This window comes from Schistocerca serialis, chromosome 1, assembly GCF_023864345.2.
Source record: "Schistocerca serialis cubense isolate TAMUIC-IGC-003099 chromosome 1, iqSchSeri2.2, whole genome shotgun sequence".
Lineage (NCBI taxonomy): Eukaryota > Metazoa > Arthropoda > Insecta > Orthoptera > Acrididae > Schistocerca > Schistocerca serialis.
Window position 1 is genome coordinate 685,847,675 of NC_064638.1, and position 10,243 is coordinate 685,857,917.

Below are 10,243 nucleotides of genomic sequence, written 5' to 3' on the forward strand. Positions count from 1 at the left end.
CACATACACATTTCGCAATCTGTCTCGTCTTGTTACACTCAACCTGCTCCTCTGGAACTTCATTTCACTAGCTTGTATTCTACTTTTGTCGCTTTTGTGCATTACCCATGTCTCACTTGCGTATGCCAATATGGGGACAAAGTAGGTTCGGTATATAATTCCCTTGGATTTCTGTGGCACCTCCTTGCTCCAAATAAGCCCCCTAATGCATTTGAAGAACTGCCCTGCTTTTCTGCACCTTTCATTTATTTCCATTGCGTTTCCCCCCTTACTTTCAACCATGCTTCCCAGGTACTTGAAGTTCTCTACCACTTGTAGTTTTTGTGTTAGTATCACTAGCTGTAATTATATGCTCAGCTGTCCACTCGAGACTGAAGAGTGCAGTTATTAAACTGGCCAATCTGCTTACTTTGAGGTTTCAAAAGGAGATAGATTAGATATGTTCCTAAAGCTTAAGGGATTTGATGTCTATGAACATATATTCCAGTTGGTTATCGTCATTATTGCTGAACTTATGTAGCAGTCTTGATTTACCTGGTGGGAATGCCTGGGTAGAGCCAGATCTCGGAAAGAAGTATTACACGAATGCCTGTGGTTTGAAATATGCTGCAGAACTCGTCAAGATGAGGAGGTAGAGATAACACGTTTACGTGTGCGACGTGGAGGAGGGTGTTAAATTAATTAAAATAAGAAATATTTCACGTAGTGAAGATGACTACTTTCTACGTAATGGCTTTCTGTCAGCACACTCAACTTTTATTTCAGCAACAGATTTAATAGAAATCCGCAATACAGTAAATGATCAGGGAGAAACAAAAGAAGAGCAAAACGATGTCCCTAGCAAGTAATAAGACTGAAGAAGCTATCGTGATAGGACCGTTACTATTTACAATATATATATATATATATATATATATATATATATATATATATATATATATATGAATGACGTAGAAAGCGTCGAATACTCTCTAAGGCTGTTCGCAGATGATGCGGTTGTCTGTAACAAAGTAGCAACGCCAGAAGATGATAACGATTTGCAGAATGATCTCCAGAGAACTGATGAATGGTGCAGGTTCTGGCAGTTCATCTTAAACGTAATTAAATGTAACATACTAAGCATACATAGGAAAAGAAATACACTGCTATATAGCTACACTATTGATGATAAACCGCTGGAAACAGTGTCTGCTGTAAAATATCTAGGAGTAACTATTCGGAGCAACCTTCAGTGTAAAACAAATAGTGGGTAAAGCAGATGCCAGACTCAGATTCATACGACGAATCATAAGGCAATGTAACACATCCAGGAAGGAAGTGGCTAATAAGGCGCTTGTTCAACCCATTCTTGAGTGTTGTTCATCTATATGGGATCCCTACCAGACAGGACTGATAGAAGAGATAGAGAAGATCCAACGAATAGTGGCACATGTCGTCACGGGATCGTTTAGTCGGCACAAGAGCATTACGGAGATGCTCAATAAATTGCATTGGCAGACGTTACAAGAGAGGCGTTGTGCATCTCGGAGATATTTATTCTTGAAATTTCGCGCGAGCACTTTCCGGGAAGAGTCGGACAGCATATTACTTCCCCCCACATACGTCTCGCATAATGACCAAGAGGAGAAACTTCGAGAAATTAGAGCCAATACAGAACCTTACCGACAATCACTCTTCCCACGCGCTATTCGTGAGTGGAACAGGGTTAAAGGAATCAGATAGTGGTACCGAAAGTACCTAGGCTACACAACATTAGATGGCTTGCAGAGTATGATGTAGACATAGATGTAGACTGCATGCATAAACGATGTTAATGCAATTTGCAACACTCACAAATTCTCCCAAAAATCAATTGGAACTATTGTATAGTGCAAAAAACTGCGCAGAAAGAAACAATTTTGAACAGGAAATTCAAACTGGATTCGAACAGGCCTCGGAAGGTACCGTCCGGCCGCCGTGTTATCCTCAGCCGTTAGGCGTCACCAGATGCGGATACGGAGGGGCATGGTCAGCACACGGCTCTTCCGGCCGTTGTCAGTTTTCGTGACCCCGTATTTCTTATCAGTTAGTTAATAGTCTAGAGTTCTATTGTACAACATACCGTAAGCGAAAATCTACTGTGCAGGACTGAAGCTACGTACTGTAAGTGGGCTGCTTCTGTGTTGGCAGCGCTGTGTAGCGCCTTGCATTGGATTTTTGACTGCGCTTTCTTTGTAAGAGACTCTGTGGCTTGTTGGACTCGTTGTAGGAAGTTAATCGCCAGTAGTGTTGCGCGTTGGAAGTTAGTCGCCAGCAGTGATGGGAGTGCTGTTGGGCAGTTGGAGGTGAACACCCAGCATTGATGGATGTTAGATGTGAGAAGTTAGCATTGATGGAGGGCAGAGGTCTGAAGTGTTAGCGTAGGGTAACGATCTGTACATGTTCGACTTGGAGATTGAATATTATTCAGATTATATACCTTTGTACTAGATGTCAATGACAATTTATATTCGTGTTTAACTGTATGTCACATTATTAAGCTCTATTAAATAATAATTTTATGTTTTACATTCTTAAAAAAAGGAGCACTAGGAAACGAAAGAAGCATAAGGAGATGTGATTGATAACAGGACCTGTATACATAATTTCCTTTTCAAGGACTTGGTAATTTTTTAGTAGAACAAGTTGTTGTGGTGCATCATTTTAGTGTTAAGATGTGACTTAGGCATTAAGATGTCAATAGACATTCCCTTATCTGCATTGCTATCTTTACTGTATTACTTTTTCTGCTTGTGCTTTGTTATGTTTCGGTACAAATTATTGCATTTGCTGCTACTATTTGCCAGGCATTGTCTTACTGAATGTTACTTTGTACTACTCTTATAAGCCAGTTTTAACACTGATTTATTTTTCTTGTTTGCTGCACATTGCCTTATATTAGTTGTAATGTTGCATTTGCTTTGCTAATTTAGGTATACTGCTGCTTGTTTTGCCAATTTGAATTTTTTTGTCATTGCTGATTGTGTTAACTGTTTTGTGCTGCTGTATTGCCTCGTTCTCTAGTTTATGTATCTGAGCTCAGTAGATTTACGTTAGCATAAGAGGAGGTAGGCTATATAAGAGAATGAATTGTGGTGAATTGGGAAGAAATGTATTGAGAAGCTATAAAAAAAAGTTTGGCCAAAGAGTATTGTATATTGAGGAATAGTTCTTTTGAAAGAGGAAATGAAATTATAAGTAGGGTTTAGGGACAACAGGTTTAGGTAGAATTTACTTGGAAACAAATGCTGAGGTAAGATAATGGAAAATAAATGATGAAGTAAGAAATATGTGAAAGTAAATACAGAAAGTATGCTTAGATAGGATTTTTTTTTGCGCGAACAAATGTTGAAATAAGAGGGAAGAACTGTGGAATGAAGTTTTGGGTTGGACTGCAGTGCCAAATGTTACACTGAAAACAGACCTTGTCCTTTCCTTTTGTGTTATTCCGCTATGTGTTTATGTGTACCTTGTGTACCTGTGTTTTTCCTGTCTCTGTGTATTTACCTGATAAGATTAATTTAATTTTTCTCTTCTACTATTAATCTGCATTCACTATGATGAGGAATACTGTTATCCTCAAGTCTAATACATTCTTTACTTTGGAAAGACGTATAGAGACTATTTATTCTGTTTTGTTTTCTTTTAATGCTTATGTGTCAAGTTAATATTTCAAGGGATATTATCATCTTTCATTTATTTACTTATGTGCCAGTTCCTGGAATACTCATGTATATGCTTATTTCTATTCCTTTGTGAAGCATGTATTACTATAAATGTTATCTGTATTATCATGTTCTTTATTGATGTTTTCTGTATATTTGTATTTGTGTTCTTATGCTGTAAAATTGTAAACTGTATAGACACCAGTTCTTCAAACTAAGTAAACAGTAGGGATTCATTTTACTGCACACATTTCTGTTGGTCATGCTGTATGCGTAAAATCTCAGAGGCTAAATGACTGTGTTAGCGTTTGTACGTGTGTTGATAATTCAGCAAGGGACTGGTTAACAGCACTGCTGGTTCTAAGGACATTGCAAAAAAATTAGTGACTGCACAAGTGCTGTTATGGACTTGTTTTATTATCCAGAAGACTCTTCAATTGTGACTGTGCCACCGCACAGTCGCAATGGATGGCTGCTGGCCATCTCTACAAGGACTACAGTGGGTCTGCACCCTTGGTGGCCCACTACTACCATAATCTGTACAAAATACACTGTGGGTCTGCTTTGTGGTGACCTACTTATTCTACCAATATTCTTCAAAACTTCGACTGACTCTGCTGTGGGATTGCTCTGTTGTGGCCCATTACCAATATTCACGTCAAGAGCCAGCATTGTTTTTCAGTTGGGAAGACAACACTTCAAGACTGAGTGGAGATCCGCTGCTTGCGTGTGCATTTTCTTTTACTGCTCAGACTTTGTGCATAAACCTGTCATAGACTACTACTCTGATATATGATTAGGACTGTCTTTAGGGACTGTGAGAACAATATTTGCTTTTGACCAACAGTGCATTAATAATTGTGTGCATTTGATCTATTTGATATTGTTAATATAAAAAATTTAACAAATTGATCCTGGCCACTGCCCAAAATAATTAGTGAAATTTTTTTGTGGGGTGCAGGGGGGCTACCTAAGTGGGCTGCTTCTGTGTTGGCAGCGCTGTGTAGCGCTTTGTATTGGATCTCTGACTGCGCTTCTTTGTAAGAGACTCTGTGGCTGGTTGAACGTTGGAGGTGAACACCCAGCAGTGATGGATGTTAGATGTGAGAGATTAGCATTGATAGAGGGTAGAGGTCTGAAATGTTAGCGTGGGCTAACGATCTATACATGTTCGACTTATTGAATACTATTCATGATTATATACCTTTGTACTACACGTCATCGACGATTTATATTCGTGTTTGAGCTGAATTTCAGATTATTGATGTAAAAAATACATTATTTGGTCTGCAACAAAATCTTCCCTTAGCTTACCACTTGCCTATTAGTAGTTAGTGGCTTTAGTAGTTAGAATCTTTTATTTCGCTGGCAGTATTGACGTTCGCTGTATTGCAGTAGTTCGCGTAATGAAGATTTTTGTGAGTTAATTGCTCTATGGAATGTATAGGTTATTGTCAAGATTTTTTTTTGAGCAATCAGATTATGTTGCGCTAGAATATTGTGGGTCAGCGTTGACATGATAAGAAAAAGTAAAGAGAAAGTAGGCTCAGTTCGTTCAGTTTTACTCAATAACGAAGGAGTTCCATCTTCTTAGTCATTCAGCGATTTAAGTAAAGACACACACATTTAAATAAAGAAGTTTCAGTACATATGGCCACAATTCCAAATTTATCATTTTGTCGTGACATCTGACAAATTCTACGTAGCCTAATGAGTTTTGTGTAATATGGAAACTTGTCGAATTTGGAAAGTTATTTTAGTCCCATGTGGTTCCGTGTTATGAGCAAGTTTTACTATACAACATATGTGTGTATGGCATTTCAGGTGTTACAATATTTTTAAATTGTTGTATTCTTATATTTTGTTCTTATGTTTATGCCTCGGGGAGATATGGTTCATTCCCTCGGATGATACGGATCGTAGAAACTTTCGAATCATAGAAACACCGAACACCACGAGAATCGAGAGAAGGCTGATTGGCCACAGCGAAATTCGTTCGCATAAATTCTGTTCGGGAAAGTAAAGTCGTCAACAAAATGTTCAAATGTGTGTGAAATCTTATGGGCCTTAACTGCTAAGGCCAACAGTCCCTAAGCTTATACACTACTGAACCTAAATTATCCTAAGGACATACATACACTCCTATGCGCGAGGGAGGACTCGAACCTCCGCCGGGGCCAGCCGCACAGTCCATGCCTGCAGCGCCTCAGACCGCTCGGCTAATCCAGCGCGGCCGTTGTCAACACTGCTGAAGATTTCATATATTTACAACTTCACGGCACCCATGCATACCGGATTATTTTTCTTAAAACTGGCGCTTGCAACTTACTATGAATCATAATACACTACAGAAATTTAAAAATCAGTTTCAAATTATTTTTCCATTTATTTATTTTCTTCCATTCATTCACTAGACAGACAATTAGGAAACTTATAAGGGCACCTTTATTTCAATGTACACTGGAACACAATCGTTTTAACCTTCTACAGGCATGGGTAGAGACTATGTTAGTTAGGTTTAAGTAGTTCTAAGTTCTAGGGGACTCATGACCATAGATGTTAAGTTCCATAGTGCTCAGAGCCACATGGGTAGATCAATGAACAACAGAAGTAAAAATAAATATAATAATCGGGTTTTGAACACAGAGTACAAAAGTGGCACTGATCACAGTGGCACCTCAGTGACTGAACTATTTACTCGCTAAAAGGCACAAAGTATCTCGAAGACTTTGTCCGTCGTTTTCTCAGAAACGGTCGAATATCTGCGCATTAGCCAAGACTCGTGTTCGCTTATTTTGACCCCTCTTCCACTGAGCGAAGTTTCTGGGCAATCAGGCTATGGCACTTGCCTTTTTCTTGTAAGAAAGCTGAGGGAAACAAGCAGTCAGTCAGCCAGAGCTTATTTTACTATACGAAAACAAACAAGGCCAGAACTTTTAATTTATCGTATTTAGAAACAACACAAGGTTATTAATGGTGACTCTTACCAATGAAAACCTTACAAAGCAATATATCCCACAAAATGCGCAAGATGCTCAAGCTATCATTTACCGAGTGAGGTGGCGCAGTGGATAGCACACTGGACTCGCATTCGGGAGTACGACGGCTCAATCCCGTGTCCGGCCATCCTGATTTAGGTTTTCCGTGATTTCCCTAAATCGCTCCAGGCAAATGCCGGGATGGTTCCTTCGAAAGGGCACGGCCGACTTCCTTTCCTGATCCGATGAGACCGATGACCTCGCTGTCTGGTCTACTCCCCCAAAACAACCCAACTCAAGCTACCAATTAGTGACGGTCAGACGTTTGGTCGCCACAGGGAATACTACACAAACACACACACATACACACTGGAGATGGGCAAAATCGATCGTCCTTGGGAACTAGTTCACTGGTGATCGCTGTTTTTTGGGAACCGTTCGTTTTTACTCGTTCACCACTCATTGTGCTTGGTATATGGTTCTTATGAAAAACAAAATTAGTAGCGTAGGTGACTGAAGATGGAAGGCGCAAAGAGGGGATACTTGCCTCCCCCATGGAGTAGAGTTTTTATTCGTAACAGAATCCTCACACACTTGAAATTTTCGTGATTCTGCAAAACATCTCGTTTAGCCAACTGCAGCGTTATGTGGCTGATCGCAGTGAAGTAATATAACGTAGCGCACGAAAAGCCGGCTCCGAGTACAGACTGCTCGCCAATTACGCATGATTTGTTGACCGCTACGAGCAGAATAGATAAACATGTTGTAATCAGGCAGTGAAGAAATAACAAATAAGCTAATGCAAACAACTTCGACACAATAGATCAAGATTGGTAAGCGACAATGAACAGTCTAGTGCTCGGGGCCGATTTTTCGTGCGCCACCCTGTACCGCTGAAATAATATTGTAGGAGTTATCATATTCTCTTTACAAAACGTGACACCAGACACTCTATTACGAAGCGCGGCCATCATTCGGTTGTAAGTCGGTCTGCCTTCCATAACAATGAACATGCTCTTTTGCCTTTGATAAAAAAAAAAGACGGAAAATGGCGAGTCGTATGTGCCATGCCGACGTCCTTTGCATGTGTAATAACAAAAATATCTTGGCTTTCTTGCCTTTTTACAAGTATTCCTTCTGCTGTTTATCGAAATAGTGAAGTACGCTGATTCGCCCTTTTGTTACCTCAAAAGATGTATTACATACTACGTAATTTTTATGTAACATACGTAATTATAAAATACATTTCAATTTCATGTCGTGGACGCTGGATAGAATGCGAAAAGAACCAGAAGTTCAAAGTTCAAAAAAGATTTGAAACAGATCTAGAATGGGTGTGCGAAGCGAACGAAACGAAACGAACAAGAAGAACAATTCGATACTGAACCATGAGCAGTCGGCAGTGGAACTGTGACGAGTGGTCACGCGAAGAAGGACGAGCCCGGCCGAGCGAGACCGAGACAGAGACCGAGACAGACGGGAGTGGGACCGGGGCTGGAACGAGACCGGCCGACATGCCGTTCGGGAACGAGACCGACCCTTTCCCGTTCCCGGGATCTATAAGTAGAAAGCCGCGACCAAAGTGAACTATGAAAGACCGTTCCTTATAATTCGTTCGTCGCTCGTTCCGCCAGCGCCGAAGCGCCAAAGAAACTGGTGTACGCATGCGTATTCAGATACAGAGATATCTAGACAGGCTGAAAACGGTGCTGCGGTTGACAACGCCTATACAACACAAGTGTCTGGCGCCGTTGTTAGTTTACTGCAGTTACCGTGGCTGGTTTCAAGATTTAAGTGCTTTTGAACGTAGTGTTATAGTCGGCGCATGAGCAATGGGACACAGCATCTCAGAGATAGCGATGAAGTGGGGATTTTCTCGTATGGCCATTTCACGAGTGTACCGTGAATATCAGAAATCTGGTAAAACATCAACTGTCCGACATCACTGCGGCCGGAGAAATATACTGTAAGAACGGGACCAACGACGACTAAAGAGAATCATTCAGCGTGACAGAAGTGCAGTCCTTCCGCACTTTCTTCATATTTCAATGCTGGGACATCAACAAGTGTCAGCGTGCGAACCATTCAATGAAACATAATCGATATTGGATTTCGGAGCCGAAGGCCCACTTGTGTACCCTTCACTTAAAGCTTTACGCCTCGCCTGGGCTCGTCAGCACCGACATTGGACTGCTGATAACAGGAAACATGTTGCCTGATCGGACGAGTCTCGTTTCAGATTGTATCTAGCGGATGGACGTGTACGGGTATGGAGACAACTTCATGAATCCATGGACCCTGCATGTCAGCAGGGGACTGTTAAAGTGGTGGAGGCTCTGTAATGGTGTGGGGCGTGTGCAGTTGGAGTGATAAGTCTAGACACGACTCGGACCGGTGACACGCACGTAAGCATACTGTCTGATCACCTCCATCCATTATTATCAATTCTGCATTGCGACGGACTTGGGCACTACCAGGAGCGCAATGCGACACCCCACACGTACAGAATCGCTACAGAGTGTCCCGAGGAATACTCATCTGAGTTTAAACACTTCCTGTGGCCACGAAACTCCCTAGACATGAACGTTATTGAGCTTATCTGGGATGCCTTGCAACACGCTGTTCAGAAAAGATCTAAACCCCCTCGTACTCTTACAGATTTATGGACAGCTATGCACGATTCATGGTGCCAGTTCCCTCCAGCACTATTTCAGACATTAGTGGAATCCATTCCACTTCGTGTTGCGTCACTTCTGTATGCTCGCGGGGGCCCTATCCGATATTAGGCAGATGTACCAGTTTCTTTGGCTCTTCAGTGTATAATAAAAGTAAGTATGGCGTGTCTGCGTGTGCGGCCAAAACTTTTCAAGCGAATTTCGCAGTCCAGTGGGTTTTTATGGTGTGATAATCCTCCATCCCCCATGCATGAAGGTTTTAACTGCAGGAGTTAGTTAGGACGACATGCGTGTCTGAAGACAACATAATAAATGTAAGCGTGGTTTGTGCGTGCGTGAACCTATAACTCAGTGATACACTACCGCAGCCCCATGGGGGTTATATGGTGCGGTAGTCCTCCAACCCTGATCTCTGAAGAAGGCCGGGTTTAGAACTGCAGGGGTTGCGTTCGAGAATATGTGCGACAAAAATGGGCATCGCACAGTGTCCTCTTGTGGGAAGAGAGTGAAGCAGCTTGGAATCGACTCCGAAGTGGCCGAGACTGGCCAGAATGGTCCTTCTAGAATGGTATACAATGTTGGAGAATGTTGTAGAATGTTCCAAAATGTTACGAAAAGTTACAGAATAGCTATCACCGTGTAATGGTCACCAAGACAGTTATTTCAATTTAGGGTGCTGCTGAGCTCTTCAGTGGATTTAAGAGTACTGGAGAGTACTTTTGAGCGTTCAAAAATGTTTTTTTAGCGTGGCTTATTGATATTGTTGCTACATTTTAAATGTTTCTTTCACTGTGTTCTCGAATGTTTTCAAAAGAAAAATAGAAACCGGCCGAAGCGGGTCTTTTCCGGTAGTCTTGGAATAAATTAAAGTGTACAAATTTAAAACCAAGTTTAAAGTCATACTTGA